Below are 8,541 nucleotides of genomic sequence, written 5' to 3' on the forward strand. Positions count from 1 at the left end.
TAGAGCTTCAAGGAGATTATGTTGAAAAATAAAAAAAAATTTACCCAAAAAAAATTGTTTTTATACTTCATTCTAAGGACTTATTGAACTACCCTCGTATCATCCGCAATCATGGATGACGAGCTCAAAAATCTCCAGATAGTCAAAAAATATTTCCCAAAAGACGCTTTGCTGGCATTAAATGATGTTTATGCCAGAAAAAAAATTTTTTGCTTTGCGGAAAGTGTGGAATTGATGTCTCAGATTAGGTCGACGCTGTTCTTCAAAATAAAAAAAAAATGGAAATCCTTTTAAACAGATGCGATCGCTGTTTGGAATAGTTGCATCAATTCTGTCTTGGGTTAGAAAAATTAACAAAAATCAAAAATTGGTTTTGCGAAGACTGTACATTACCTTGAGTCCTGACTTCTCGTCTCATAATCTCAAGGACACTGTGTGACTGCTCTCACTTCCATGGCAGCTCTGTTGTCTGACGTTTCCACTGCGTGGCGCTAACATCCAGACAAAATTCTTCAAGTTACCGACGGAACGCTTATTAACTGCTTCTAAAATAAGATGCACTTGGAGCCGCCTTCGGCCCATGTAAATGAGAGGTATTCTATTTTTTGAAGTTTTTAACGCTGCAAGAAAAAGTATCGCGATTACTCCACGAGTTTCTAATGCAAAGGATCCCGCACACATCTATGGAAAATATGGTCCCGATAAAATTGGCTGAATCTGTAGTATAATGTAGTTTATAATATCCTGATCGAATAAAGTCCTTAGACACTGGGTCCAAATAACGCCAGGTTTCGATATAGGAGGGACCAAATGTCACTTTTCATACGAGACGCGAGAGCAGTTCTACGGACCCTCGAAAAAAGTTTGGCACTACGCTGAGGGATTATGCCAAACTCTCTGTTCCTTTTATATTTTGTAGTTTATTAGACTTATTATAAGCAATTAAATAAAATCAAAATATGACCACTTCTGAAGAATAAAAAATATCTCTGTGAGGTGCGTTACCGGTACAATTAGAAGAATTTAAATATATTGAGAACACGCACAGTAAAACAAGATTCTGAATTTCAGTAGAGAAAGGCGGTTGACTTACAGATGTAACCAAAAGGATCATTCGCCAGTTGAAAGTCAATTGATGAGTATAACATGACTTTAAGTAACGCGCTTGGTTGAAAGTCAACTGCTTTATGTATGTAAAATGTACTTTATCGGTTAATTTAAGACAGAAAGATTGTTGACTTTCCGTCAACGCGTGCATTTGAAATGAAACTTATAGCTTAATGTAAGTCAGCTGATTGTTGAAATACCAGGTACAGAACGTAAATCTTCTATCCTTTTTTGTATCTTTTTTTATCACATATAAACGATTATTCTATTCATATCCATAATGTTATTGCACAGAAAAAAAAAGTTTGCTTCTCAGTTCACATGTCTCATTTTATTATTAATTAAACACTTTTATTATTTGTAATTTGTGCATAACATAACCTATATTTTTTTGACATTTTTAACCATTTGAAGTTTTGAACGCAGCTATGAAAGCCATGATAAACTTGATCCATAGATGCATGGACTTGACCGAATCGCTGATTCGAATGCATCTTTGAAGTCGCGAAATTTGAAAATGCCCCTGTAGAATGGCTTCTCCTCTGCTGTTGTGCGATTCGGGTAGCTTTCAAGTTATCTATACATGTAAGCCCCAGCGTGTGTACGATGTATAAAATATTGGAAACTATTAAAAAGTACCCCTGAATTTTGTATTGATCCACAACATGTATATGTTTACTTCAAATTATTTATTAAAGTACAGAAAATTAATTAAAATTCTTTTCAAGTTATGGTGTTTCTTAAAAACGAACCTTTTTAGTTGAAAATTCAATCATGTATTTGAAATTTGAGTTCTTTTTTAGAAAATCATTCTTTTTCTTTATAGATTCATTTATTTGGTTAGAAATTTTAGTGATTTGTAAAAAATATATTTTTTTGTTAAAAATTTTTATTTCAGATGCATCCGAGAATTGAAGCCGTGCTGCATGTAGGTATAACAGGAGGTACGCGGGGTCTGCGGTTGTCATTGAAGCGTGAGCAAACAAAAACGAAGCGGGCTATAATGAGTTAGTTTCCATCCACCGTCAGCCCTCAATTTGGCACTATAGAAGAGTTTCACTGTATTTTGCTCAACTCTCCATTTTCAAAATAAATCTTTCAACTTGAAAATAAACTCTTACATTTTTTGTTACAAATAAATTTTTTTACTTTAAAATTTACGTCTTTCGATGAAAATTTAACTATTTTATTGAAAATTTGTTGTTTTTTTTTTATTTGAAAATTCATTAGTTTTGGTTGAAAATTAAAGTGTTTTGTTCAAATCTCCTTTTTTTTGGTTAAGAATTATTATTTTCACTTCTTTCGATGAAAATTTAAGTATTTTATTGAATTTTTTACCGAAAATTAATCTTTTTCGGTTTAAAGTAATCCCACTTTTCAAAAAGTCATTTTTTTGTTGTTGGAGATTGATGACTTTAGTTAAAAATTCATTTATATGGCTGAAAATTTAACTATTCTATTTTAAAGTTTTTGGGCTGAAAATGTTTTCTTCTTGTGTTCAAAATTCATTTATTTTGTTACAAATTGAACTATATCTATATTGTTAGAGGTGAAATTTTTGTATTTGAAAATTTTCCTATTCCATTGTTCGTTCAAATTTATTTTTTTAGTTGAAAATCTCACAATTTTGTTGAAAATTCGTTTTCTCTAAAAAAACATTTACATTTTTAGTCTGAACTTTAATTATTTAGTTCCAAATTTATTTATTTTTTTGAAGATTTGTGTTTCCAGTCGAAATTTAATCTTCTTGTTTGCAAACTTATCTTTTTGGTTGAAAATTTACCAATTTCATTTTGGATTCAAAATTGATCTTTGTTGTTGAAAATTCTACTATTTAGTATAAAAAAAATCGAATGTTATCAAGAAACGTACTTTAAATTTTTTCAGAAGATAATCATGTTGACTCTGAATCTCACAAAGATAACATTATTGTTTACTTTGAAAACGTTTCAAAGTACATATTTGCAAAAAATTTTTATCTTTAATAGCGAAAAATAAAAAAAGAATTTTTTCAAAATAAAAAACCAATTGTTTTGAAGAAAAATCTCCTCCAATTTTTTTTTTTTTGTTTGGAGTCAACTATTTTTTATTAAAATTGTATTGGTTGAAGTTTCTTATATTTAGTTGAAAATTTACAACTCTAATCGATTTTTCATAAAATTATTGTAGTTATTTGTTTTTAGTTATATAAAACTAAACACTTAACTTTCCATTTTTTGTTAAACATTCGCCTCTTTTAGTTTAAAAATGAACTATTTGGATGCTAATTAATTCATTTATCTTATTTAAAATTCATCACTTTTAATTAAAAATTATTCATGATGCTTAGAAATTAATCTTTTTTATTTAAAAATAATTTTTGCTTGAAAACTTAAGAAATTAAAAACAAAAATTCCCATTTCTTTTCTTAAAAATTGAACTTTTTAATTGAAAGTTCAATCACGCGTTTGAAAATTGACTTCCCAGTGGCGACCAAATTTGGCGACGTCTTTACGATATCGTTACGACATCTTTACGACACCTTTACGACATCCTCTGCCCATGTCGTGTCGGTGTCTTTGCGAAAAGACACCGCCAAACTTTGTGCCCACTGGGTTTCTTTCTTAAGAAATTATTCTTCTTTATTACAAATTCAATCACTTTGGTTAAAAATTTATTTCCATAGTTACAAATTTGAATACTGTGTTAAAAATATTGTCTTTGGTTAAAAAATAATTTGTAGATGAAAACTTGACTTTGGAAGAAAGTTAATCTTTTTGTTTAAAATTTATCTTTTTTGGTTGAAAATTTAAGTACTTTGTTCAAACCTCCTTTTTTGGATCAGAATTATTTTACTCGCTGAAAATTGAACTATTTAATTTCTTGTTAAAAATTCTTGTTTTTTTGTTATTTGAAAAATTCATTTCTTTCGATAAAAATTGAACTACTTTATTGAATATTTTCTACCTTTAATTTTTTAACTTAAATATTACGTATTTAATTTGAAATTCGCATTTTTTGATTAAATTCAACTGTATGTTATTTAATATTCAAATCTTTTTGGGTGGGAATATCAGTTATTCAATTTTTCATTGAAAATTTAAATTTTTACACTCTTTCCTAAACTTAAGGTCAAGCTGTAATTTTCTTGAGAAAACTAAAAAAGATTTTTAAATATTTCAGACGTGTCAAAAAATAATCTAAAAGATTAAAAATATTTATTTTTTTATTTTTAGGATTTTACAAATTTCTAAAAATACATTAAAATGAATCGAATTTTTCTTGATATTTTTCAAAATCGCTCAAAATTTTTAAAAAATACCTTAAAATCTTCCAAACTTTTCTAGGAATTCGAAAATTATTAGAAAAGATTTTTGAATATTTCAGATGTGTCAAAAAATAATATAAAAGATTAAAAATATATTTTTTTATTTTACAGAATTTAAAAAAATATCAAGGAAATTTGAGCCTTTTTAAAAGATATTTAGGACTTTTAGAAGTTTGGAAGAAATGATAAATATTCGATTAATTATCAGAAATGCTTCGACTTTTTAAAATATTTTAAATCTATGGATGAACTCTTAAATTCCTAAAAATATTTTTAAATGAATCGAATTTTTCTTGTAATTTTTAAAAATCAATCAAAATTTTAAAAAATGACCTTAAAATCTTCCCAAATTTCTTAGGAATTCGAAAAATATTTTTAAAAATTTTTGAATATTTCATATGTGTCCAAAAGAATGTAAAAGATTTTAAAAATATATATGTTATATTTCAGGATTTTACAAATTTAAGGGAAAATTCAAGCCTTTTCAAAAATATTAAGGACTTTTAGAAGTTTGGAAGAAATAATAAATATTCGATTAATTATCGGAAATGTTTCCAAGGTTTAAAATATTTTAAATCTATGGGAATACTCTCAAATTCCTAAAACTATTTTCGAATGAATCAAATTTTTCTTGACATTTTGAAAAATCATTAAAAAAATTTTTTAATTACCTCACAATCTTCCAAAGTTTCCTAGGAATTTGAAAAATATTAGAAGAGATTTTTGGATATTTCAGAGCCTTTTCAAAAATATTTAGGACTTTCAGAAGTTTGGACGAAATAATAAATATTCGATAGATTTTCGGAAATGTTTCAAAGGATTAGAATAGTTTAAATCTATAGAAATACTCTTAAATTTCTAAAAATATTTTAAACCGAATCGAATTTTTGTTGAAATGTTTTCAAATAATTTAAAATGTAAAAAATTACTTCAAAATCTTTGCAATATTTATAGAATTTAGTGGTTTATTTTTTTTTATTTTTCAATCTTACTAAACTGAAACATTTTGCATTAAAATCTTCTGCTCTTTTTCGAAATTTTAGAAAATATTTTGAAATATTTTTTAATTTTCTCCTAAAGTTTATTTTTTAACTTAAAAAATCGAAAGAAATTGTTTTAGGGACCTAAAGAATTTATGTCATTATCCTAAATTTTCACAAAAGTCCTCAAATTTCTTATAAGTTTTCTTTGTTTTTGTTTCGAATGAAAACTTCTAAATAACTCTTAAAATTAATCAATTTTATTCCAAAATGATATATTATGGTTAAATTTTGTTTTAAAAAGTTTTACACTCTTTTTAAAAATTTTAGGAAATAATTTGAAACGTTTTGTAATCTTTTTTAATGTGCACTTAGCACTCATTATTAAAACATCATTTGAAATTTTCCCATTAATCTCAAGTATATATTTTTCATTCTCTGGACGCCCTGCAAAATTGAATTTAACTACATTTTGTTTAAATCCTAAAAAATTAAAATGATTGTCTTCAGATCTTCCATATTTTTTTCAAAACATTTTTAGGTCTTCAAATCTTGATATTATTCTTTCAAAATTAAATATTAACTGTTTAAAGTTTTCGCACAAATCTCTCAAAAAATTAAATCTCAAAATCTTTCAAAATTATTAAAAAGTTTCTAAATTGCACCTTTAATTACCTTGCGGTTTCTTCCTTATCGTCGTTAGTGTCTCGCTAATGCGCCTGATTATATATAATATACGAGCGATTGTCGCTTGGTTTTCTTCAAAGTAAGGTGGGTTGCATCTAGTTAGAGGTGATCTGAAAAATTAAAAATTTGCGGATGTAACAATATTTTTTCAGCATGTTTGAAATCTCAACAATCTTTTTGATTTTCCTTTAAAAAACTAGAAAAATTATATTTAGATGACTTTAAAGCAAGAGTAATCAAAGAATATGTAAAAATTGTCATTCGAAATTTGTATTTTGCATTAAAAAAAATTTTTGTTTCCAAATTATCATTTGCCTATTTTTTTTTATTCTGGCCTGAAAAAGCTTTTTTGGTTCCAAATTCAACAATTTTGTTAAAATTTCTTCTTTTTAATTTAAAAATTAATCTTTTTTGTTGGAGATTCCATTTTTTTATAATTAAAGTTGCAAATGTTTGGTTCGAATTAAAATCTTTTTTGGCTAAGGTTTTAAATATTTGTTTGAAAATCCCTCTATTTTAATGAATTTAAATTTTTTATTAAAAATTAAAAACATTTTTTAGTTCACTTATTTTGTTGAAAATTTGTCTTTTTTATATGAATTCAACTATTTTTTATTTCAAAAAAAAAAATTTGGTTTGCAATATCGACTGTTATTACATTTTTAGTCGAGAATTCATATTTCTTGCTTAAAATCAAGTATTTGCTTGAAGATTAAGAATATTGTTAAAATTTTGGTTTCAAATCTGAAAATTTCAAAAATCTTCTGGCATTTTCTCGAGACTCTAAAAAAAGTTATATTCATACCAGCTTAAGATTAAACAAACTTGAAATTAATGTAAAAGACTGAAAATATTTTAGAGACTTAAAAGAAAATATATTGCTCTTTATTTTGAAGAATAAATTTTAAGAGAATATTCAAAAAGATTTAAAAATATTACAAAAATCATACAAAATTATAAAAAACGAATCCGGAAGATTTAACAAATTGAGGAATAATTAAGGCAAATAAATAAATTTAAGAAATAAAGTTATTTAAAATTTTTATTTGGTGTTAAACATTATTTTCCCTTCAAACTATAATTTGCTTAAATTTTTTTTACCTTGACTGAAAAATATTTTTAGGTTGAATATTAAAAAATTTGATGAAATTTCGTCTTTTTTGTTTGAAAATCTATCTCTATTAGTAGAAAGTTGATCTTTTTTTTATTAAATTTGGAACTGTTTGGTTTAAAATTTTAATTTGTTCGGAATGAGAATGCAACTATTTTGTTATTAGATAAATTAAATAGGATAAACTTTTGTGGTGCAAAATTAATCTTTTTTAGCAAAAATTAATCTCCTTCTTTTAAAATTCATCTTTCAGGTTGAAGATTACACTATTCTCTTAAAAATTCGTTTCTTCTTTGGACAATTTTAACTTTATATAATTTAAAATTAAAATATTTTTTGAATAAAATATCAACTATTATATTTATTGTTGACAAGTATTATTTTCATTTGATAATTTAACTACTTGGCTAATAGTTAAATTACATTGTTAAAATTTATTTTTTTAAAGTCATTTTGTGTAGAAAATTCGTCTCGTTTGGAAAATATTTCCTCTTTTTTGTTTAAAAATACAACTGCTTAAAAAAATATATTTTTGGTTGATAATTTAACTAGTATATTTAATTTTTTTCCATATCAATTTATCTGTTTTTGATTGAAAACTATTTTTTTTATTTCAGATTTTTTTAAATGGAACTTTTTGTTTAAAGATGAACTTTTAATTTCACATATCTGACATTTTGAAAAACTTTCTGACAATTGCGGATAGTATTAGTGTTTTTCGTCCAAAATGGAAAATTTTACTTCTATCAGAAAATTTTTTAGATGATCATTCAGTCATTAATTTTACGATTTTTGTGAATTCCGGTTATTTATATTCATTTCAAGTTAATCAAACAAAAATGTCAACAACAAAATCTTCCAACTGGCAGGGCAGCTTAGGTGGTAGCTGTCGGCTTTCTAGTCGGTAGATTGCGAGATCGATTCTCGCTGCCTAAACTTCCTTTTTTATTTATTTTTTTTATTTTTATTTGTTTATTGATTAACTAATTTATTTATAACCCATAGGCATGCTATTGTACTGTAATGCAATTTTTCGTACCTATTCCAATGTTAAATTATGTACACAAATTTTAAGTAAAATTGTAACATTATTAAACCGCATAAAAATAATTTTTTTCGCTAAAAAGTTGGGAAAAGTGCATTTTTCATTCGATGAAAGCTTTAACATTTTAATATTTGCATAATTTTCAGAGAATTCAAAAGGTAAGTTAACAATTTAAAATTTTAATAAATGAAATACAAGAAAAAAAAATTGGAAAATATGTAGACGGCGAGAATCGAGCCCGAAACGTTCTGGCTACAAATCGAGGCGCTACTGCAATTTCCTACGTAAAAAACAAACATGATCT

Source organism: Belonocnema kinseyi, chromosome 1 (assembly GCF_010883055.1).
Source record: "Belonocnema kinseyi isolate 2016_QV_RU_SX_M_011 chromosome 1, B_treatae_v1, whole genome shotgun sequence".
Lineage (NCBI taxonomy): Eukaryota > Metazoa > Arthropoda > Insecta > Hymenoptera > Cynipidae > Belonocnema > Belonocnema kinseyi.